The sequence below is a fragment of the Triticum urartu genome, chromosome 2A (genome assembly GCF_056163025.1).
Source record: "Triticum urartu cultivar PI428250 chromosome 2A, HENAU_Tu73, whole genome shotgun sequence".
Classification (NCBI taxonomy): domain Eukaryota; kingdom Viridiplantae; phylum Streptophyta; class Magnoliopsida; order Poales; family Poaceae; genus Triticum; species Triticum urartu.
In genome coordinates this window covers 756,166,884-756,190,688 of record NC_141874.1, presented here as the reverse complement: position 1 = coordinate 756,190,688, position 23,805 = coordinate 756,166,884, and the positions used below count along the sequence as shown (strand labels likewise).

The following is a 23,805-nucleotide window of genomic DNA, read 5'->3' as shown; positions in this document are numbered from 1 at the left end:
ATATACCCTGCTACTATAAACTAAAAGCCAATCTCATTGATCGAATTAATCCCAAACCCCATTTTCTTAATGAAAATGGGGCTCGTGTGGCCCCTTTGCTTGAAAAAAATTGATCTACTTAAATTATTTGTAATAGATGCGGTTGAATTTTTTAGGACGAAGATGATTTTGTACAGCTCAAAGTTGTTGAATTTCATAATTGTAATATGGTATACCTTGGATTGGCGTCAGTCTGTCGGTGATCCGGCGCTAGGCGAGGGGAGCCTCTCATGGTGGGCGCTCGAAGTTATAGTCTAGCCACCCGAGCGTGTGTGCGTTCAGCGGCGACATGCCGGAGAGGGATTCATCTACATCGGCCTCGCTCGTGATTCATGAATTCGCAAGATCGGAGTGATAGGCCTGTTGGAACTTGGAATAGCAAAATAGGGAATTGGGGATTGTAAAGATCTTGTGTTAAAAAAGACGACCAGAAGGAAAGAACTATCTCCATTCCCCTAGAATCCTGGACTATCTACGTCATGCGCTAATTCCGTTTGAGCAGAGCGATTTGCGTGCATAGCTACCTTACGTACATGCAGTAATTCAGTTTTTTTTAACACCCAGTAATTCTGTTTGAACGCTAGCATTTTTTTTTTTGAGAATTCTCGTAACCTTTATTGATTAACAGCAGCGTTTAAAGGTACAAGAACTTGGTCGGGGGGGGGGGGGGGGGGGGGGGGGGGGGAACCCAACCATAAATGACGTCCTAATGCTAGATTACAAGCAAACTTGGCTATACTGTGAGCCTCAAAATTATAAGTCCTACTTTCATAAATGAAGGTACATGACTGGAATTCAGTCGCCGTATTTGTAATTTCTCTAATGATTGCCGCATTCTTCCCTCCTCTTCTTTGCTGAATCTCGCTGATCACAACCTGACAATTGGATGCAATATGTAGATGCTCTAGGTTGAGATCAGCAGCAAGCGCAAGAGCCTCCCTCGCCGCATAAGTTTCCAGTAGAACTGGATCGTTCGCCTGAACAATCAGGGCTGAGGCACCCAGGTACTTTCCCTGTTGATCGCTGCAAATCACCGCTGCTGCTCCTCGCTGACCATCTTGGCTGACTGCTCCGTCAGCGTTTATCTTAGCCTTGTTCACCGGAGGAGGTAGCCATCGCTGCACCCTATTTCCATGCTCACTCTCGGCTTGTCTTGCAGATGCTGCTGGCTCGCACGCAGACAGATCATGCAAGTAAGAAAGAACAAAGGCGTTTGTTTGTTGTGGGCTTTGGAAGATTGATTCGTGCACCGCCTTCCTTCTCGCGTACCATATCGCCCACATGGTGACAATCATTTTTGTGAACTGACCATGACTCAGCTCCTCATGCAAATCAAAGATCCAGTTTTTTGCAGATGGTTGTCGATTGTCCGTCATTATTTCCACCAAATCCTCATCTGAGAGAGCCCATGTGCAGCGAGCCATTGTGCATCCAATAAGAGCATGCCTCCACGAGTCCTCTGTACCACACAGTGGGCATGCATTTGCCACACTGACATGTTTCTCCTTTTCAGTACATCAGTGGTTGGCAGCGAGTGCTTCGCAAGCCTCCACGGAAATATTTTTACCTTTGATGGCACCTTCATTTTCCAAAGGGAGGACCAGGCACTCTCTTCTCTGCTAGTATCTGACGATCCTCCTCGTCCATCCAGCTGACTTTCCCGTTGAAACTTGGTCTTGATCATAAGTTTGTAAGCTGAGCTGACAGTGAAAATTCCTCTCTTGTCTGGATGCCATGCTCAAAAACACTTCTGCTTCGGTACACCCTCCTTAAACACATCAAGGGCTGAGATCTACCCATACCCCTTCGCTGTCAGGGGCATGATCGTCTTATGTAAAAAATTCCCCCCCGCGCGTCCACGCTGATACCCCCCGCGCGCCTGTGTATACGGGGCTGCCGCACGAGCCGAGCCGCTTGGCAGCCGTGAGGACGTGAGCCGAGCCGAGCCGGTAGCATCCATGGGCCCACAATGTCAGATGCAGGGCGTGTCGATGGGGGCGTACAACTGGTCGTGGCGCGGTCGTGCAGTTAACTGCGCACTAATTGCGGCGCTGACTGCTCGCGGCCGATCTCCTGCCGCCAGCCTTCTGCCGTCGTAGTCCGTGCCCTCCATTGCCGCGCGTGCGGTGACCGGCCGCCTTCTGCCTCGGGCCGGCAGTTGACGCGACCGGTCGGCTGCCGCCGCTGCGGCGACCGCCCGCCCGCCTTCAGAGGCCACCAACGCCTCGATTGCCCCGTGTGCCATCCCCGCGCCTTCACACGGCACCGCTGCCGCGCCCAGACGCCACTGATGCCTCGCCTGCCGCGCCGCGCCTTCACACGCTGCCGCTGCCTCGTATTCACGCTGCCGCTATCGCGCGTGCCGCCAGCCGCCCGCCTCTCCCTCAGGGCGCGCGCCACCTACGGCTCGCCCGCCCACCTCCCTCCCCCGCCGTCTATAAAAGGCCGCGCCAGCCCTGGCCAGGCCGTGCCATCTCCCTCGCCCCGCCCATCTCTCTTCCTCTCCTTGCCCGCCCATCTCCCTCTCCTCGCCGGCAATGTCTTCCAGCGACTCCGACGAGGGCGCGTGGCCGACCGGCGTTTGGCCGCTGAGCCTCACCATCGGCGACACGAAGGATCTGGCCCGGTACGGCGTGATGGTGCCGCCGGCAGCCAAAGTGCCGCGGCCATGGCGGATCGGGGCGGATGGCATCCCCACCATGGGACCGCTGCCGACGAGGCAGCATCTCCACGCGTTCCCTGGCGGCCGGTACAACCGGAGGGCCCGGCGCAGGTTCTGGCGCGGGAAGAACTTCGACATCGTCCTCGGCGCATTCAGGGACGCGGCGGCCGGCCGCACCGTCGGGGACATTACCGGCGAGGCCGGCACTTCCCGTGGTCGCCGCCGCCACGGCCCACCCCCAGCTGCCCCCACTGCCCCAGCACAGCAGGCGCCCCCTGACCCGGCGCTGGTCGAGATCCCGCCGGCGCAGGCCGCCCTCGCTCAAGACGGAGACCCCGACGACACGCCGAGGCTACTTGCGGTGCTGGCCCAGTCGGCAGAGGAGGCGGCGGCGGCCACTCGTGAGGAACGAGAGAGGCAGGCGGCCATAGCGGCGGTGCAGGAGCAGCAGGCGCGGGAAGACAACTGGTGGGATTTCAGCGACGACGACGACGATGGTGGCGACGATGGCGGCGATGGCGGCGAAGGAGAGGCCGGCGGTATGGCGCCGGTCGTCGACCTCACCGGCGCCAGCGACGACGAGTAGTCTAGTTTTAGGGTTTTTATTTAAATTTCGGTCTAAGTTATGTAAGAGCAGTGCTCGGTTATGTTTAGTGTTATGTAAGGTAGTTTGAATTATGAATGAACTCGGAATGGCTTATCTGAAGAAAAAAACCGTATGTTTAGTTTGATGTTAGTCGTGCAACTTCAAAAAATAAACGGAAACATGCATTTCAACGTTACGAGAAAAATCAGTCACAAAACGCATGCATGGGGCCTTCACTCATACTCGAACGGTCTCTGGAGAACTTATCATGCATGCACACCAAAAACATATTGCGTCACGTCCGGAGTGTGGTATGTGGTGTTATCACCAAAAAATTAGAAATAAATTCTTAAAGAAAAAAAAAATGCCCGGCATGTGCTCGCAGGCCACAACTGCGCTTAATCGGTCCGGCCCGATCAAGCCGGGGGGCGAAAGGGCCGGCCTTTCGGCCCAGCTACGGCCGACAGCACAGGCAAATGGGGCAGTGGCGGGACAAGGCGGGGATCAGAGGAGTTCGAAAGTGCTGTGGGAGGCAGGTATTTAAGGCGGTCGCGGCGTCGCTCGGCGAGCGAGGTGGGACTAAACTTTAGTCCTCAGCCCCGCCGACCCTGCCCCCCCTCGCACCGCGCCCACAGTGTCACGCACAGCCCACGCGCGGCGTCGCGCACAGTCACTGGTCCGTCGCGCACAGTCAACAATTTTGTTTTTTGAAATAGTATTAAGTTTTTTTAGTTATTTATGTCATTCGTTAACTAGATTTATTATAATAATAATGAGTTCTTTATTATACTTTATAGGAAAAAATAATAAGTTCTTTATAATTAATTACTAAAACAATACTGAGTTTTTTGATAATTAATTGATAATGAGTACTTTTATAATGAATATTATGTTCAGTTATTTGTGTAAATTAGTAATTACATTTTTAATATTTATGTAATGTCAATTAATGTCTAAAAATACTTAAAATATGTGCAAAGTTTAGTACTGTAATGTGTATTGCATTAATGACTAATTGTTTTTTCATAATAATAATGAGTTTTTTGTTATAATTTATAAGTAAGAATAATGAGTTTTTTATTACAATTTATAGGTAAAAATTACTAGTTGTGTTTCAATTTTTTATGAGTTCATATCCGATTAGTGCCGGTTGCATTGCTGGTACGATGTGACATGCACGAAACGTGACCCAATTTTGAGAGGCAGTGGGCATGCCCATCTTAGGGCCCCACGCAAGAGTTGAACGAATTCGGACACCATACGCACATTGCCTCACGCCCGGTCAGTGTTTTCGGTGCGTTTCACGAAGAAAACCATAGGAAATTCATATGGTGCCGGAAAATTATGAAAACTTGCACGCATGATGGTCCTAGCGATGGGTGCGTGTCCAAAAAGTTTGGGGTCCACCGGCTGAGGCAGAAAAGAGAACGCGATACGGGGCTGACATCGGTCATATCAGATCAGTGCCGGTTGTATTGGTGGTACGAGGTGGCATGCACGAAACGTGACCCAATTTTGGGAGGCAAGGATGTCGAAAAAAAAATCCTTTCGGACGGGTCCTTCAGTCCTGCCCAAACGGTCTCCGAAGAAGGAGGTTAATTTTTCAACATATTGGGAATGATCTCAACTTTTGCAAGTGAGCTGGTATGGTCACCCTGACATTCAATCCAAGAATTGAACGTATTTGAACACCAAAAACATGTCGTGTCACGTCCGGGGTGTGCTATGTGCTGTTTTTACAGAAAAAATTATAGAAAATTCATAAAGCGATAAAAAAGATACAAAACTTGGCATGCATCCTAGTGATGATGGAGGAACACTATAAAAAAATTTGAGTTCATTTCAAGGATGTCGAAAAAAAACTCCTTTCGGACGGGTCCTTCAGTCCTGCCCGAACGGTCTCCGGAGAAGGAGGTCAATTTTTCGACATATTCGGAATGACCTCAACTTTTACAAGTGAGTTGGTATGGTCACCCTGACATTCAATTCAAGAATTGAACGTATTTGAACACCAAAAACATCTGGTGTCACGTCCGGGGTGTGCTATGTGCTGTTTTCATCGAAAAAATTATAGAAAATTCATAAAGCGATAAAAAATATAGAAAACTTGGCATGCATCCTAGTGATGATTGTGGAACACTAATAAAAAAAAAAAAAAAAAAAAAAAAAAAAAAAAAAAAAAAAAAAAAAAAAAAAAAAAAAAAAAAAAAAAAAATGGGTTCATTTGAAGGATGTCAAAAAAATATTATAGATAGTACTCATGAAATTTGCATAGTGTGGCAAATAATAAAAAATAAGACAGATAGTAATGATATGATTTGAGTTTACACTGCTAGCAGTACACGGCCGCACTACCCGGTCAGTGTAATGAGCTTACACTGACCGGGCAGTGCGGCAGTGCCGCCGCTAGCAGTGCAAAGTCAAACCAAATTATTACTAACTGTCTCATATAGCAATGTGCACGAACGCGGGTATATAAGCCGGTTGTGGCATCCCTCGGCGCGCGAGGTGGGACTAAAAAAGCGCCCCTCCCCCCCCCCCCCCCCCCCCCCCCCGCGCCGTGACTCATAGAAGACAATAAAATTGTGATGCAAAAAAAGCCCACCTGTGCTTGCATGCCGCAACTGCGCTTAATCGGTCCGGCCCGATCAAGCTGGGTGGCGAAGGGGCCGGCCTTTCGGCCCAGCTACGGCCTACAGCACAGGCCAACGGGGCAGTGGCGGGACAGGGCGGGAATGAGAGGAGTTCGAAACGGTCATGGGAGGTTGGTATATAAGTCGGTCGCGGCGTCGTTCGGCGGGCGAGGTGGGACTAAACTTTAGTCGTCACCCCCGCCGACCCTGCCCCCGCACCGCGCGCACACTCAATGGGCCGGCCCACGCGCGCCGTCGCGCACAGTCACTCGGCCGTCCAACGCGCAGTGTCATTGTTTTTTTTGTTATGTGTTTATTGTTTTAAAAATAATAGTCATTTTTTTATAAATGTTGTATTGTATAAATAATAATGAAAAGTCCTACGTATTGTATAAATGTTCAATAATTTATGTAATATTCATTAGTTTTTTATGTGTTTTGCATTAATGGCTAAAGTAGTTTTCATAATAGTAAAGAGGTTTTTGTTATAATTTAGAAGTAATAATAATTTGGAAAATACCCTTTTTAAAAAACAGTACTTGATTTAGAATTTATTTAGTAGTTATGTTAAAAACAATACTTAAAATATAATTTATTATGTAATTATATTAAAACACTACTTAATATAGAATTGAATTCACAGAAAAAATTATGAAAACTTGCACGCATGATGGACCTGGCGATGGGTGCGTGTCCAAAAAATTTGGGGTCCACCAGCTGAGTCAGAAAAGAGAACGCAGTACGGGGCTGACATCGGCCATATCAGATCAGTGCCGGTTGTGTTGGTGGTACGAGGTGGCATGCACGAAACGTGACCCAATTTTGGGAGGCAGTGGGCATGCCCATCTTAGGGCCCCACGCAAGAGTTGAACGAATTCCGACACCATACGCACATTGCGTCACGCCCGGTCAATGTTTTCGGTGCATTTCACGAAGAAAACCATAGAAAATTCATACGGTGCCGGAAAATTATGAAAACTTGCACGCATGATGGACCTGGCGATGGGTGCGTGACCAAAAAGTTTGGGGTCCACCGGCTGAGTCAGAAAAGAGAACGCAGTACGGGGCTGACATCGGCCATATCAGATCAGTGCTGGTTGTGTTGGTGGTACGAGGTGGCATGCACGAAACGTGACCCAATTTTGGGAGGCAGTGGGCATGCCCATCTTAGGGCCCCACGCAAGAGTTGAACGAATTCCGACACCATACGCACGTTGTGTCACGCCCGGTCAGTGTTTTCAGTGCGTTTCCGAAAAAAACCATAGAAAATTCATACGGTGCCGGAAAATTATGAAAACTTGCACGCATGATGGACCAGGCGATGGGTGCGTGTTCAAAAAGTTTGGGGTCCACCGAGTGAGTTAGAAAAGAGAACGCAGTACGGGGCTGACATTGGCCATATCAGATCAGTGCCGGTTGTGTTGGTGGTACGAGGTGGCATGCACGAAACGTGACCCAATTTTGGGAGGTAGTGGGCATGCCCATCTTAGGGCCCCACGCAAGAGTTGAACGAATTCCGACACCATACGCACGTTGTGTCACGCTCGGTCAGTGTTTTCGGTGCGTTTCACGAAGAAAACCATAGAAAATTCATACGGTGGCGGAAAATTATGAAAGCTTGCACGCATGATGGACCTGGCAATGGGTGCGTGGCCAAAAAGTTTGGGGTCCACCGCCTGAGTCAGAAAAGAGAACGCAGTACGGGGCTGACATCGGCCATATCAGATCAGTGCTGGTTGTGTTGGTGGTACGAGGTGGCATGCACGAAACGTGACCCAATTTTGGGAGGTAGTGGGCATGCCCATCTTAGGGCCCCACGCAAGAGTTGAACGAATTCCGACACCATACGCATGTTGCGTCACGCCCGGTCAGTGTTTTCGGTGCGTTTCACGAAGAAAACCATAGAAAATTCATACGGTGCCGAAATTTTTTGAAAACTTGCACGCATGATGGACCTGGCGATGGGTGCGTGTTCAAAAAGTTTGGGGTCCACCGGCTGAGTCAGAAAAGAGAACGCAGTACGGGGCTGACATCGGCCATATCAGATCAGTGCTGGTTGTGTTGGTGGTACGAGGTGGCATGCACGAAAAAGTGACCCAATTTTGGGAGGCAGTGGGCATGCCCATCTTAGGGCCCCACGCAAGAGTTGAACGAATTCCGACACCATACGCACGTTGCGTCACGCCCGGTTAGTGTTTTCGGTGCGTTTCACGAAGAAAACCATATGAAATTCATACGGTGCCGGAAAATTATGAAAACTTGCACGCATGATGGACCTGGCGATGGGTGCGTGTCCAACAAGTTTGGGATCCACCGGCTGACGTTAAAATTGTTGCATTAAGAAAATGCATTAATAATTTCTGACGTTAAAAAACATCGAAGATAATGGCTCTCTTTTTGAAGAATATGCATGATCAATGTGAACCTTCACAAGCTCTGAGCAGGTGAAGACTCACATCGATCCTGCATATCCTCCAGATAGAGTCCCACAAACTGAGATGTTTGTTCATTGACCCACAGAAAATTATATAAAGGAGTCAACGGCGCGCCGGCTTAGCGATGTGATATTAAACTACAATGCATGTTTTTAATAAATGCACCGTTGGCCAGCCGGCGGTAGTTTTACGGGACGGGCCAAGTGGCCCACTATGGCGTGACCACGTCTATGATGCCGTACGTGCGTGCATGGCATGGAAACCAAGCCGCCATTACCTCGCCCCAGGACCGCCTAGTCCCGCCGCCTCCACGCAAGTCCTCACCTGTCCCCGATCCGACGGTCGCAACGCCGTGGCCGTCCAAACTCCCTTCCCCGCCGGCCTGACGGCGGCCATACAATCCGTCATCTGCGCGCGCGACTTGGATCTCAGGCCCGGCCGTGCCGTCTCGGCAAATTCGCCGGCACCCTAAACCCTAGGACGGGCCGTCGGCCAGCGCGCTCATGTGGGCAGAGGGCGCGCGGCTGCCACGACTAACCCACACCGGGTGGGGTTTGGCAACGGTGGCTGCCGGTGCTCGTCGAGACGCCGGAAGGTATGGTATTGAACCGTACGTAATCTTTTTTAAATCTTGTAACTAGTTAGCTAACTGGCATCTTATTTAGAATGCAAGAATTATGAGATGTGTACTGCTCGGTTGAGAAGTGGTGCGAATTGGTGGGAAAATTCACACCCAGACAGCGCATGATGCTACGTGGCACAAATTTGGACTGTATGTTAAGAATTCCTTCCGTGAAAATGAGGAAAAATTTATTGGAATTTATGATTACAACGTATGACAGTACTAGAAAGTGATTTATTATTTGGCCAAATACTGACGGCATCAGTGTGCTTAATGAAGATGTTTACGACATATTTGGGCTACGTAACGAGGGTGATGATGTCAGTAGCATGATAGCAACAGTACAACTAGATGCCAAAAAAATTGTTCCAAATCGGTTTCTAGACAAAAGAACAGGCCTAATCCTCATCGATGAGTTGATAAAAAATATTGTTGATACTCAGTCATATGATGATGATTTTGTGAGAAGGGTCGTACTGGTTCTTATGGGTACAGTCTTAGCACCACAATCCACCAAGTTTGTTCCTTATCGTTATTACAAAATGGTGGAGGACATGAACGCTATCAAGTCATACAATTGGAACAATTTCACGTTGAAGGTGTGCATGGATGCTATTAAAAAATCGGTCGAAGATCTTGAAAAATTCAAGTGGCCTATCGGGAACTTGGCTCTTCTTCAGGTACAAGCCATTTCGTAATAGTTGTATGTACATATAATTTTCATATGATCTATGTGTCTGACTAGTTGTGTTTACTATCATGCAGTATATATACTGGGAAAAAGTTGAGCCAATTGGTGCGGATACATTTGATCCTTTGTCTCGTGAATACCCACTAATGGTTAACTGGCCAGAAACGGAAGGGAAAAAGAGAGACGACTATGACAACATGCACGGGCGTGGCACCGGCAATGTAAGTCAATAAGTATAGTCCTTATTGGTTGCACATAGTAATTAACTATAGTTGTTATTTAATTTATTTATTTTTTTGTTGTACAGCTTGAAAACTGCGTTAGCGAAGAGTACAGACGTGCTAAGGTAGCACGTGAAGGGACTGTCCCAGATGAAGAAACAAAGAAACCTAAACGGAAAGGTGGTGGCAGGAGTAGAAAGCCAAGCACGTCAGGGGTTTCATCGAACACGACTAACAGTATGGACCGTGTGATGACATACATAAAGCTGCTTCACAAGGAGGTTCTCAATATACCCGAAAGATGTGCACAGGTAATTTAAAAGTTATATTAAACATGTTTTAGTTGTTCAAGTACTTATCGTGTTTCATTTGTGTTTGTAGATGGTAATGAAAAAGTTGAACACGGAAGGTGTGCTGTACAAACCCAATAAGAGGGACACCAATGACGAATTTGATAATGTAGGTGAAGGAGTTGGGATGGAGAATGGCAAGTACAAGTCATCAAAATATTGGCCAGATATTGATTCACCTATCGACGTGGAGCTACTAACATCTTTCACGGGTTTCAATGATACCTACGTGCCCGTTGATGACACGGGTGCTCCGGCGACGACACCGGGTAAAGGTGACGCTACTGATCCTTTCATTATAGAGGATAATGGAAAGTCTCCATGTTCGTCATCAACTGTACGTACAAAAGACTTTCCTCTATGTCCCGAACCCCGCAGAATGCTGATATTTCTGGTGAGTCTATGGGTGGTTTGTCACCAACAAAGTCTGAAGACATGTCTGAGAGTTTCCCGGCAAAGAGCAACGTAGGTAATGGTGAAGGCAGTGAGGACAATGAAGGTAAACGCAAACGAAATCCGTCGAAATATTGTCTATCCCCGTACGACCTTCTCATTACCAGGAACAAACGTGTTAAAAAAAGTAAGTCAAGTACTACTTTATAATTCATTCACGCGTTCTGTAAATTTTTTATTATTTTTAACGAATGTAGCTGCATTGTTTTAGATCTGTTTGCATCGTCACCACATTCAATTCTGGCAAGTTCCCTTAATATGACTCCGGATCACATAGATGCAGCCAGAGTTTTTGTTGAGACTCTTGCATCGACAAAGAAGCATGCACACCGAACCGTGGTCGATATGCCGCCACCAGATGAGGACATATGCACGCTAGCTATGCTTCACGATGTCCTGGCGTTTAAATGGTTGAATGGCGCTGTAAGTATGAGTTTAGATTTAACAAAACTCTCATTTGTACTTCACAAGTTGATAGAAATTTTTTGTTTATGTATGCAGATAATCAATGCATATTGCAAACACTTACAACACCGTGATTTCTCTGATCGTTTCATATCAACAACGTGGTTCCCCAAATTTATGTTGGGTAGGGCTAGGGGAAAGACCAAGTCAATTAATGATTTAGATTCAGAACATGTTACAAAGAAAGCAAAAGTCCTCGAAAGAGTAATGGATGAGTATTTCAGACGGGACAAGGTATTCCTTTCATATTTATTTGTTTTTGTTAGTCATTATTATTTAATTGCACTAACATCATTTGATTACTATATAGGCGTATTTTCCTATGCACGTTAATGATAATCATTGGATAACCATAGTGATGCACACCGTCAAGGAGGAGTTTCAAGTTCTTGACTCAAATTCTAAAGGCGCAATAAGCAAAAATTCGCAATATGATTGCCACCCTGGTACGCTATAATTTTCACACTCGCATTCAGAAAATTATTGAGTCATACATTAAATTCTGGTTTGTTAATTTGTTTCAGAGAGCTGAAATTTCTAAGGATATTATGGAGGCCAACTCTACTCTTGAATCAAAAAAATTTCCAGATGTCTCATCGTGGCCAATTAATGAGTATAAAATGCCGAGACAACATGATGGGTAAGTTAAATGAATACAAGAAAGTGCATGCTATATCCTAAGCTGATCGCACATGTTTATTGCAGAGTGTCTTGTGGACTTTTTGTGATGTGGTGCATAAAATACTGGGACGGAGATCGCTGGACACATGAATTTGACCAGCAAGAGATTAATGAGTCAAGGCCGCATATTGTCGCGGAAATCATTTTTTCTGAGGTCAACAGATTAGAGAAAGTGAAGATGAAAATTGTTAAAATCATGGAGAAGGAGTAGGTATTAGCGTCGGTAGGGTTTTAGTCCCGTAGAAGGTTTCCCTACCGTTGTTGGATACTTTGATCGATTGTAATGCGACATGGCACTGGGATAGATTTCGACAATTTTTCACGTTTTATTTATTGCTTTCGTGAGAAACTAAAGATTTAAATGCGTGTGGGCAAGTAATATTTTTTCTGTCCTAAAATGTATCAGTTTGCCTCTGCGATATTACATGTATTGTTGTTGTTGTTCCTACTCGCGGCGGTCATTTTTTTATTAAAAAATATGCCCGCCGTCCTGAGTTGGTGCGATGTGGATAAAAGCTGCACAATTTCCCACGTCGATTCTGGTGGCAGCAGCGGCGATCGGTCCGACGAATATTCCAGCTCGTGCGGTGGCTGACAGCCGAGCCAGTGGCGGGCCCGCGCAGTCCAGCTAGTGCGGGCTGGCGCCATTCGCCGTGCGCCACGGGGCGGGTCTGCTGGCCCAGCAGACGGCCGACCGACCAGCCGCGTGCCGGGTGGCACACATCTCGTCCCGCCCCAGCCAGCGGCACACATGCAACGATCCCGAGGGGGAATATGGCGATCTGTCGGCCCATAAATGACGCGCGTCGGGCGCGTGGGCCGATCCTCTTCGTGTGCGGATACGGACGCTGGCGCGTTGTGCCGAGTAGGTTTAGTCCCACCTCGCCCGCGGAGAGACGCGCCGACCGGTTTACATACCCGCGTCTTCGCCTTCTCACAAGCTCGCTACAGAACATTACTGGATGCCCTGCTGTGCGCCGTGGCCTCCCCGCTCGGCGGCCGAAAGGCCTCGCCAGAAGGCGTAGTAGTTTACTGTCCGCGCGCGCGCCCGGCCACGGCTGGGGCTTTTTTTTACAAAACAATTGTCACATACATTACATTTTAAAAATGTTCATAAGTTTACTATGTCATTACAGCAGTAACACATTCATATAAATATAATATGTTTCACATATAATAATATAAATCGCATGTCTCATAACATTGAACAAGGTGGCATAAACATTAACTCAAAGTCCCATGTCTATTATTCTTAAACAAATAAACTGAAAGTGCTAATGACTTTCATCGAACAAGGTGGTTTAAAGAATAAACTCAAAGTGCCATGTCTCTTATTCTTAAACAAATAAATTGAAATTGCCAGTGCCTTCAACTGATTATGAGTACTTCATCTTTATGCCCGGTTCCTAGATAACAAATTGTAAACAACTCATCAGACAATTGTGAAGAAAAAACCAAAAAATAGTTGAAAAAATGAAAAACTTACTTTTCATTCTCAGGGCACGTTTGCCGTCTATGGCCCTCTTTCTTACAAATGCCACAAAGAGGACTGGGTTTTTTCTCAGAAAATGATTTTGGTCTTCCATTCTTTGTAACATTTGGATCTTTCTTTGCCCGCCCTGTCATGCTCTGTTTAGGGGCGCCCTTCGTGGAAACTTTCACGGGATCACCTATGACATCAACATGTTGTTCCAGCTGACGTGGATCCTCATGCACATTTCTTGTACTACCAACAGCATTATCATCAGGGACCTTTTTCTTCGCTATTATATTCTGCAGACACTGCATCAACTCATCATAGATGAATGGATCATTTGAAGCAACATGAAAAGCTTCAGCTCCTGTTATACTAAGTTGACTATAGCGAGCACGCTGTTCTGCCCCTGTCCAACCCCAGCCAAACAAGTCACTCTTTCGCTGTGCAGGCAGCCCACCTCTCGCAACTTTCGACATCCTCTTAAGGATGCAACACTTAGGTATTTTAGATTTTTTTAAGATGAACCAACACATACAGAATGTGTTTGCAAGGCAATCCTTTCCGAAGCATTCGTCCACAACTGCAGTCTATCGTATTCTCAGAGTTTTCAGCTCGATAATTCACGGTAAACTGAAATTTCTGGTTATTTCTCCATGTCACGATGAAGGTGTGGCAGTCAACTCCCACTAGCGTCTCAAAAATCTCAAGCTCTCCCATCTTCTTCAGATCTTGTTGAAGAATATAAAAATTGGAATGAGTGAATACTTCGGCGGCATGCTTCTCAATATCCTTAGATTCTGTGACTGATGGTGGCAATGACTGATTTGAAACACAGTCATCATGCGCCTCGTTCTCACGTAGTCGGACTATGCAATTCTCATAATGCACAACTAGGTCAACCATAGTCATACCGCCGTCCAAGTGCAGGTGAAGACAAGAGTTAAGACTTTCACTCCTCTGATTACTGCGCATACCCAGAAAAAAACCATCTGACAGATATGATGCTGCCCACAGACTCCTCTTCCTGTACATCCTACTCAGCCACTCTTCTGTTTTATCAGTCTTCCATTTACGGACGAAAGCGTGCCATCTCGCCTCAAAGTTGGCTGGAGAGGTGGAGTAGTATAAGAGTGCCCTGAACTCACTTAGCGATTTGTAATTAAGGTGCTTCTGCATGTTTTTTTCCACGTGCCATGAGCAGAGACGGTGCAACACATCAACCAAAACCAACCGAATAGCTCGTATCATTGCAGCGTCTCCATCTGTGATGATTGACCTTGGTTTTTTCTGACAATTGGCCTTCAGGAATGTCTGGAGCAGCCACACGTACGTCGCTTCGGTCTCGTCGGACACAATGGCACAACCAAAAACTGTGGTGCAACGGTGATTGTTTACACCAACAAAGGGGATGAACGGCATACCATATCTGTTCATCTTATACGTGCCGTCGAACACCGTCACATCTCCATACAATTGATAGTCCCGCCGCGACTGTGCATCACACTAGAACATGCTCTTCAGACGACCCTCCTTATCGAGCACGTACTCAAAGAAAAACTCTGGATCCTTCTCCTTTCTGCTCCTCATAATCCCGATTGCCGTGTTAGCATCACCCTTCGCAATCAACTTCATTTTTTCTCGGCAACATAGGTTGTACACGTCTCGTCTCAGAAACCCACACTTATCATACGAGCCATACCTGCTAATGAAGTTGTCAACGATGATATGCTTTCTGATCCCAGCTCCTTCCATCGCCAAGATCTCAGCTATTTGGTGATCTCCCATCACTCGATGTGACCGCAGACCACCTCATCTGGTCTAGCCAACAAATGGTTGTGATCATCCATAAAAGCTGCCACGAACCAAATCCACGTCCTTTGTCCAACTTCACGACTAAATGTGCGCCACACTCGCAACGAGTCTCTGGTCTTAGCCTGCGTGTACGACCCTCCGGGTTTAAAAATTTACTGAGACGTTTTCCTGCCCTCGAGCAAACGTATCTCCTATACCGAACAGTGGTTGAAAGTCCTTTTCCTCGTTTCACCTTATCTTTTCTGATACTGAATCCACGGTCTTTGGCGTAGTTATTATAGAACATGTGAGCCTCCCGTTGTGATGCAAATGTCATACCCATAACCTTCAACTGTGTCTCCAGCGCACGTTGCTGGATTTCAGCTTCCTCAATGTCCATATTAGCTCCATCCTCATGCTCATATCCATCTTCACCACTCCAACCATCAAATTTAGCCTACAATATTCCACATAAGCAAGTGTAAGTTGTCATAACCAATTTTTTATTATTCAATGACATCTTAAATTTTGGACCGAACCTGGCTTATGTTATCCCCGAAAGATTCAACACCATGATTTTCCTCGTTCTGAACGTCAATATCCTCCTGCACATAAAAAAATCATATGCACGTGTAAGTACCATATGGTTCTTCATCCGACGAAAAGAATGTACACGACACTTACGTTTTCACTACAAGCACCCTCCTCCTCCTTTTCAAAATCCTCCTCAGGTAAATTATCGTACGACGACCAGGATTCATTGTCGCTGCCATCATCATCATCTTTACTATCATTACCATTCGTACGATCAACACTATCGCTACCATCCCAACTCGTGTCCAAAAACAGATCCGTAAATCCAGTTTCTTTATCCATTAAATGATCTCTCAACCAACACTGCAATATTATAATAAAAATTGATCTACCAATTTTAAATAAAATTAAATGTACTACGATCATACAGATGAGAAATTCTTATCTAACAAGTGATTGCACATAATTATTTACAGATTCAATTTTTTTGACGAACTAGACGGCTTACATGGCATGCACGTGCACTTCGGCCGGCCTGGCGTGGCTGCAGACGGCGAGGACGTTCCCGGAGAGGTTGATCACGGAGTTGCGGGCGGCGACGGCGTCCACGTAGGCCACGTCACCGTGATGACCTGCACGGAGGGAACTGCACGTACGGCGGGCGACTCCAAGATCTGTCCGCGCCGGCCAGATCCCGGGTGAAGACGGGGAGAAGGCGGCGATCGGCCGAACGGGAAGACGTTGGAATTGGCAGCGTGATCACGTCTAGATCGGCGGGGAAAGGCGGCTATCGGCGGGTAAGGGCGGCGATCGGCGGGGCGGGGCGACGTTGGAATGGGCCGCGTGATCAGCGCAGGTTGTGTTTTTTTTTTCTCGCGCGAAGGGGAGAGGGTAGTTGCGAGCCGGCCGTATCGGCTCGAGCCGTGCGCTCGGCTCTACCTGTATGGGCACGCCGCATATGGCGCGGGATACGTTAAGCACCGTATGCCCAAAATGCCCTTATACGTTAAGCGGGGGGGGGGGGGGGGGGGGGAGGAGGGGTGTACCGAAAAATCCTCAATATTTCTTGTGCACACTGGTATCTTTAAAATCTCCTCAGCATCAGATGGTAAGAAAATGCTCCGGACTAGATCAGCATTCCAAGTCGCCATGGCCGGAATCATTAAATCAGAAACCATTTCTGGCGGGTTGTTTACTAGGGACAGAATCGGCCTCAGGTAAGCAGTTTTCGGAATCCAATTATCAGTCCATATATTTGTGCTTTGGCCATTTCCAGTTCTCCGAATCACTCCTTGTCTCATTATGTCCCTCCCTTCTAGAATAGCTCTCCATATCTGCGAGGGTCGAGTACCTAGTTCAGCATCCATAATCGTTCCATCTGGGAAGTACACCGCCTTTAGTAATCTAGCACTTAGCGAGTTCGGTGCTTGCAGAATCCTCCATGATTGTCTGGCCAGCAAAGCGAGATTAAAAACTTCGAGGTCCTTAAAGCCCATTCCTCCCAAATACTTTGGTTTTGTCATAACCTTCCAGGATACCCATGCTGGCTTCCTCTTCCCCTCTTTACATCCCCACCAAAATTTCCGAATGATCGAATTCAAATGCTCACACAAGCCTCTCGGCAGTTTAAAACATGCCATACTATAAACTGGGATGGCTTGGGCCACAGCTTTGATCAAAACTTCTTTCCCCCTGCTGATAATAATTTGCCCATCCATCCTTTTACTTTCTCCCAAATACGATCGCTCAGGTATTTGAAAGTCCCTTTCTTTGAGTGTCCAACATCAGTTGGCATACCAAGATACTTCTCATTTAGAGACTCATTTGGAACATGTAAGTGGCCTTTCACCGCATCTCGCAAAATCTGTGGACACCCTTTGCTAAAAAATATGGACGATTTATCCCTGTTTATCCTCTATCCTGATGCAGAACAATAAGTCTCCAGTAGGTTTGATACTTCCTCTGCCCCATTAACACTTGCCCTGAAGAACAGCAGGCTATCCTCCGCGAATAACAAGTGGTTCACCGATGGAGCCGATGGAGTCACCTTAATGCCGCTAAGTTGGGATGACTGATTTTGATATTTCAAGAGGCACGAAAGGCCCTCCGCTGCAATCAAAAACAGGTATGGGGAGATTGGATCTCCCTGCTGAATACCTCGTGAAAGTTTAAATTCCTCAAGTTTGTTACCATTAAAAAGAACTGAGAAGGAAACCGAGCTCACCAAGTGCATGACAATTGTAATCCAGGGTGATGCAAAACCCAACTTCTCCATAATGGCCTGAAGATAACTCCACTCTACCCTATCGTTAGCTTTCATCATATCAAGCTTTAGGGCTGCATAACTGTTGTTCTTTGACCGACTCTTCTTCATAAAGTGAAGACACTCGTATGCTGAAATTATATTGTCTGTTATAAGTCTCCCCGAGACAAAGGCCGACTGTTCTTCAGAGATAATATCCGGTAGGATCAACTTCAGCCGGTTTGCAATAACCTTCGATGCTATCTTGTAAAAAACGTTACATAAACTTATAGGTCGATACTGAGACAAGAGAGTAGTGTTTGTAACCTTTGGGATCAGTACTAAGATAGTATCATTAATGCATGTTGCACTTTCTTCTCCTCTAACAATCCCCAGTACTGCCTTGGTCACTGATTCACCACATATATCCCAGTGTCGTTGGAAAAAGTGAGCTGGGAACCCATCTGGCCCCGGGGCCTTCGTCAGGAACATCTGGAAAAGTGCACTCTTCACCTCTCCATCTTTATAAGGCGCCATGAGCACTGCATTCATGTCATCGGTTACCTTGACCGGTACATGATCGAGCACGTCCGCTACCCCCTGCACCCCTTCTGAAGTGTAAAGGGTTTTATAATAGTCCGGTGCTAGTTCTTGCATCTCTGTCAAGTTCTCAGTTAGTTGACCATCAGGGCGTTGCAAAGCTTTTATTAAGTTTTTCTTCCTGCGCATCGATGCTCTAATATGAAAGAAACGAGTGTTCTTATCTCCTAATGAAAGCCACTCCACCCTCGAGCGCTGACGCCACATTAGCTCTTCTCTGAGATAGAGCTCAATTAATTTGTCATTAATCTTGATCTCGGCCTCTGATGGCCCCACACGGAGAGGGTCATTACGAAGATTTTCCAATTCTCTCTTTAGTTTCTTGATCTCACCCCGGACACTACCAAAAGTTGATTTGCTCCAGCTGCCAAGGTTCAGTGCAAGATCGGCTAGCTGCCTTCGAACCTCTGTCACTATTGGACTGTGGTTGTCAACATTCCAAGCATCATGCACGGCTCTCTTCAAATCCGCATGTGTGTCCCACATCAACGCTAGCTGGGCGTGTTGACCTGATCTTTGGGCTACTTCGTACATGGGTGGGGGCCCCAGGGCCGGCCCTGTTCTTCAAAGCGCAAGGCCTTCATGAAAGAAATGACGCTCAAGTGCCTTCGTTACTGCATCCAATCATTAAATGTCGGATTCTAGGTTTTCACCTACTAGATGATACGTATGCAATGTCAGTCTCTCCCTCTCTTGCTCTCTCGTGTTTTGATCAAGTTAGCCTTGTTGTAGCCAAAGCCAAGTCGGGCACTTCATCACTTTGTTTTCCCGTCCAAGCAAATAAAACTACTACTCCACTATTGTCTGTTGCGCCTTGGGACCTGGAACGACATTGCGTCGATGGTTTGCAACTATCACGATTGGCTAACTGATCCACGCGTAGTACGTGTAAACATAGTCCAGGAGGATGTTTGTTTTGTGCTAACCTAGCTATGTGATTTGTGCCCCTAAGCCGGAGCATACACCACTTGTTAATTGGTCTGTGTGATCTGGGAACCAGGTTAACTCACAACTAGGTAACGATCAGGCACGCACATGGACCAGTCAAACATGCATCATTGACTGGTAGCGCACATGCTTGATTCTCCGATTCAGCCATGTGATTTACCTGAGAGCAAGAGACTAATTAACCTTGATAATGATGATGATGATGATGATGATGATGATGATGATGATGATGATGATGATGATGATGATGATGATGATGGGAGAATATTCCGGTCTGCCGGCTCAGGAAGAGAGGAGGCTTAGGCGCTTAGCTTTAGGTCAGTTTGCATGCATGATTGCATCAACCGATCGCTTCCATCTCGTCTGACCAATGATAATGCCGGACGGGGACGGCTATGAATATCCAAGACGTGATGGATGGATGGACGCACGCAGGTATATCTCAATCCATTCATCGCCAGATTTTTACGGAGTTATTTTATTATCTTATGTAAACTTAACTCGACAAAGTTCAAGACGATCACAGACCAAACTATACATTATACATATAGCATCGTCAAATTACTGGAGTATGTTCCAAGCAAGCATTATGGCTCGTACGTAGACGTAGGTGCACCCAAAGCCTTATACATATAGCATCATCAAATTACATGGAGTACGTACGGAGGTAGATTTTTGGTCTATGGGAACATCTACACCCTATATGAAAACAAAATTAGTGTACTCCATGGAGTACGTACGGAGGTAGATTTTTATTGTACTCGTGAGAAAAAATCCACAAAAAGAAAACCTCCCTTTGAGTTCTATTAAAAAGAACAATTTTTTAGCCAAAATAGTGTGAATAGTGACCTATAATAGTAGCAAATAAATTTTGTATTTTTTTAAGTCAACTTTGATTTTTTTTCATGAAAATTTATATACTAGTGCAAAAGTAAGTCAAGTTTTTTGTCAAAATAGTTCTTATCTATTTTGACTTTTTATTAAAATATAAAAAACAATTCACATATAGGATACATATACAACCAGAAACCAAAGTTTATTTCCCAAGTACGTACGTACTATGTTCTTGTGCTACTGGCAATGTACATCCATCCATGCATGCATACATCCGTCTCCATCGCATGGCGACATGCACGTTTACTATAATTAGTGGTGGTCACTGCAATCCAATATGTTTGGACGCGCGAAGATGATGCGTTGCATCTTGCACGCACGATGGCCGCCCGGACCCCGGAGACATGGAGCCGTTGTGCCATTTGAATCATTTCCTTGCATACTAGCAAGTAGTTAAGGCGTGTTTAGTTGCTCGCATGCAGGCCAACCAGACCCGCGCGAAATGTGCGTGGTTTGTTTGATTGGCTAGGCTGCATGCGATTCGTGACCCGTACGAACCTTAAAGCAGGCCTGAGCCTGGCCCGACAGAAACTGCCGAATCGACAATTTCTCGCGAGCATGGCTCGGCGAGGCCACGCGTGCGAGGAGGTTGCACGTCTCGGGCAGCGCGGGAGACGGAGGGGACGTCTCATAACTTCCCTCCACTCTCTTGTCTCCGCCCCGCATTGTTCCCATCGCTAGCACGCCTCTCTGCCTCACCACCCCTCCCTCTCCTCTCCTCCGATGGCTCCGCCTCGCCCACCGCCTCGCCGTTCTCTGACACCCGTCGACCAGTGCATCGCCCGCATCCAAGAGTGTTGGGTGGCCGGGCTCCAGAACTCAGGCATGGACCTGACGTCGGCGCTGTGAGCGCCGTCCCCCATCTGCTGCCAGCCACCACGAGGGCCGGCCAATGCGGTGTCAGCCGTTCCAGCTCCACCACCGTTTTCGGACCTCATGGTCGTGGGCTTGGCGTCAGCGCCGTCCACGGAGCCGCCACTTCTTGGGACCCCATTGGGCAGGGCGGTTTTCTTGACCCCCGTCCAAGGGTTTTCTTCTGACGGCACGCCGTCCTCCTCGACCTCCACGTGGCCGATGCTGCCGGCCGTCGCTAGGGCCGGCTCCTCCTCTGCTCCGCCACCTCTCTCCTTCCCGCCGAGGTTTTCACCCCGGCATCGATTCGCTGCGACTGCGGAAACTCCGGTGAGTCAAAGATTCCCCAATGCTTGCTCGTAGATGTAGATTAGGTTTTTTTCTTAGGCATGTGCTAGTACTTAGTGGATTCGATAGGATTAGATAGGATTCGAGTAGATCCGATTCGATGCGATCACAATCGAATCGTATCCGACCGATTTGTTCTTGTTTGCTACAGTGTGTGTTATAGGATAATGTTCTTCTGCTAGTGTTTTTCTAGGATCTGTGTTCATGCTAGGATCTGTGTTCATGCTAGAATCCCCAATGCTAGTGTGCTTTGCTAGGATATGTGTTCATGCTAGGATTTGTGTTCATGCTAGGGTCTTGCTAGGATCTGTGTTTATGCAAATGGCATGTTCATGTTCAAGCTAGGATCATGTTCATGTTGCTGTTCATGTTGCTACATACATGTTCAAGCTAGGGTTTGTGTTGCATGCTCTACATTGTTATACGTGCATGTAATAGAACCATTTTAGGATGCTGCCAAATGTGCATTGGTGCACATGGGTGCTATTTTTGATGTTTCCAAGAGCAAGTGCCACTGATAAGTGGCATTTGGCAAAGAGTTTGTGCACTGATCAGTGGCATTTGCTCTTGGGCAAATGTCTCTGATGAGTGTCATTTGTTGTAGTGCTGGTGCAACTGATCAGTGGCATTTGCAAAAGAGCTAATGCCACTGACCAGTGGTTGTTCATTTTGCAAGCACCTCTAATACTTGTCAGCTTACCTGACAAGGTGGTGGTCAGAGCTGAGGGCGCCGGGGATCTCATCCCCACGAGCAGGTGGCTCAAGAGGGTGGACCTGCCTGGCAGGATCGCCTTCATGAGCCCGCCTCGTTCAAGGGGACGATCAGGGCCGTTGATGGGCCTGTGCGAGCTGTGCGCTTGCACAGGTCCCCCAACATCAAGGGGCCCCATATACGTGTATGCATGGTGTGAAATTTTTCAGTTTTAGGCCCAACGTTGCCTCAGTGTCGTTTTAGTCTTCTTGGGCCTGGTCTGCTCAAGGCCTCGAGCCATATGCTGCGTAGGGTCATAGTTGCGGATATTTCCCCTAGAGGCGATCTAGGGTTCCACCTATCCCCCGGCGGCGACGTCGGAGTCCACGTAAATCCTCCATGCCGGCGGGGTTTCTTCGGCGGCGGGGAGTCACCACAGCGGCGGCGCCTCTGGGAACCGCTTGCATGGCAAATTTAACTCAAACGAAGGTGTTGGGCGGAGAAGGGAGCGAGAAGGAAGAGGTGAGGGTAGACCCTGATCTGGCGGCGAAACAGCGGGTGGGGGAGGGAAGTTTGGAGGGAGAAGAACCTAGGATCATGGAGGGAGGATCGGGGAGTGGAAGTAGGGAAGCAGAGGTGGAAGTGGATGAAGAGGAGGAGTGGGACTATTATGGACCGGCGCCGGACCTGGAAGACAGATTTGCAGGGATGAAATTGCATGGAGAGGAGGAATATGATCTAGATCTGTCCGGTGAAGTTGATGATCTGATAAGGGGCGTGCGTTGGCTAGGGTTGTTCCGCGTGTACACCACGAAGCCCTTCAGCCACGTAGCTTTGTTGAAGCAGATGAGGAATGCGTGGGCGGCTGCACAAGGAGTAACTTTCAATGTGAAGGGCCCAAATTTATTTTTGTTCCAGTGTCACTGCCTCAGAGACTGGAAACGGATCATGGATGGGGGACCGTGGATTTTTCGTTATGCTCCTGTTATCATCCAAGAGTATGATGGTTTCATTGATGTCTCAGAGTACAAGTTGAACAAAGTCCCTCTGTGGGCTAGAATCAAGGGGCTGCCGGATGGTTTGACAGCCAAGAAGGAACTAGCGGAGAAAATCGCGGCCAAGGTTCGTGAACCGCCTTGCGCTGTGATTGTTAATGAAGGAAAGATCAATCCAGCAAGTGCCCTGAGAGTTAGAGTTTTTGTGGATGTAAGCACGCCTCTGGTGAGGTTTGTACCAATTACCCTTAGGGAGTTAAGAAGATATCCTGTCTTTTATGACAGGCTGCCGGACTTTTGCCTCTTTTGCGGCTTGATGGGCGATACTGTGGAGGAATGTGGAGATGGCATACATGATCCTCGCACCTGTGAGTGGGGTGAGTGGCTTCTGTGGGGCTCAGAACAAGCGACCTTTGGGCCAGGTGGAGGAGGAAACATGGAGGGACGAGGTGGAGGAGGTAGATCAGGAGGAAGATGGGGCAGAGGAGGAAGGCAAGGGAGGGGAGGTTGTGATGGTATTAGAAGGGAGGGGGATGTGCATGCTACCAGCATGGACTATACTCAGCAAGATCCTGCCACTGAGAATCCCAATGCG

General features: G+C 47.4%; 2 pseudogenes; both read right to left on the bottom strand.

Moving 5' to 3' along the window:
• Positions 1 to 13,320: 13,320 nt before the first annotated feature.
• LOC147987863 (protein FAR1-RELATED SEQUENCE 5-like) lies at positions 13,321 to 14,563 on the bottom strand (annotated as a pseudogene).
• A 48-nt stretch (positions 14,564 to 14,611) lies between these two features.
• Positions 14,612 to 15,506, bottom strand: LOC147987862 (protein FAR1-RELATED SEQUENCE 5-like; annotated as a pseudogene).
• Positions 15,507 to 23,805: the final 8,299 nt, after the last annotated feature.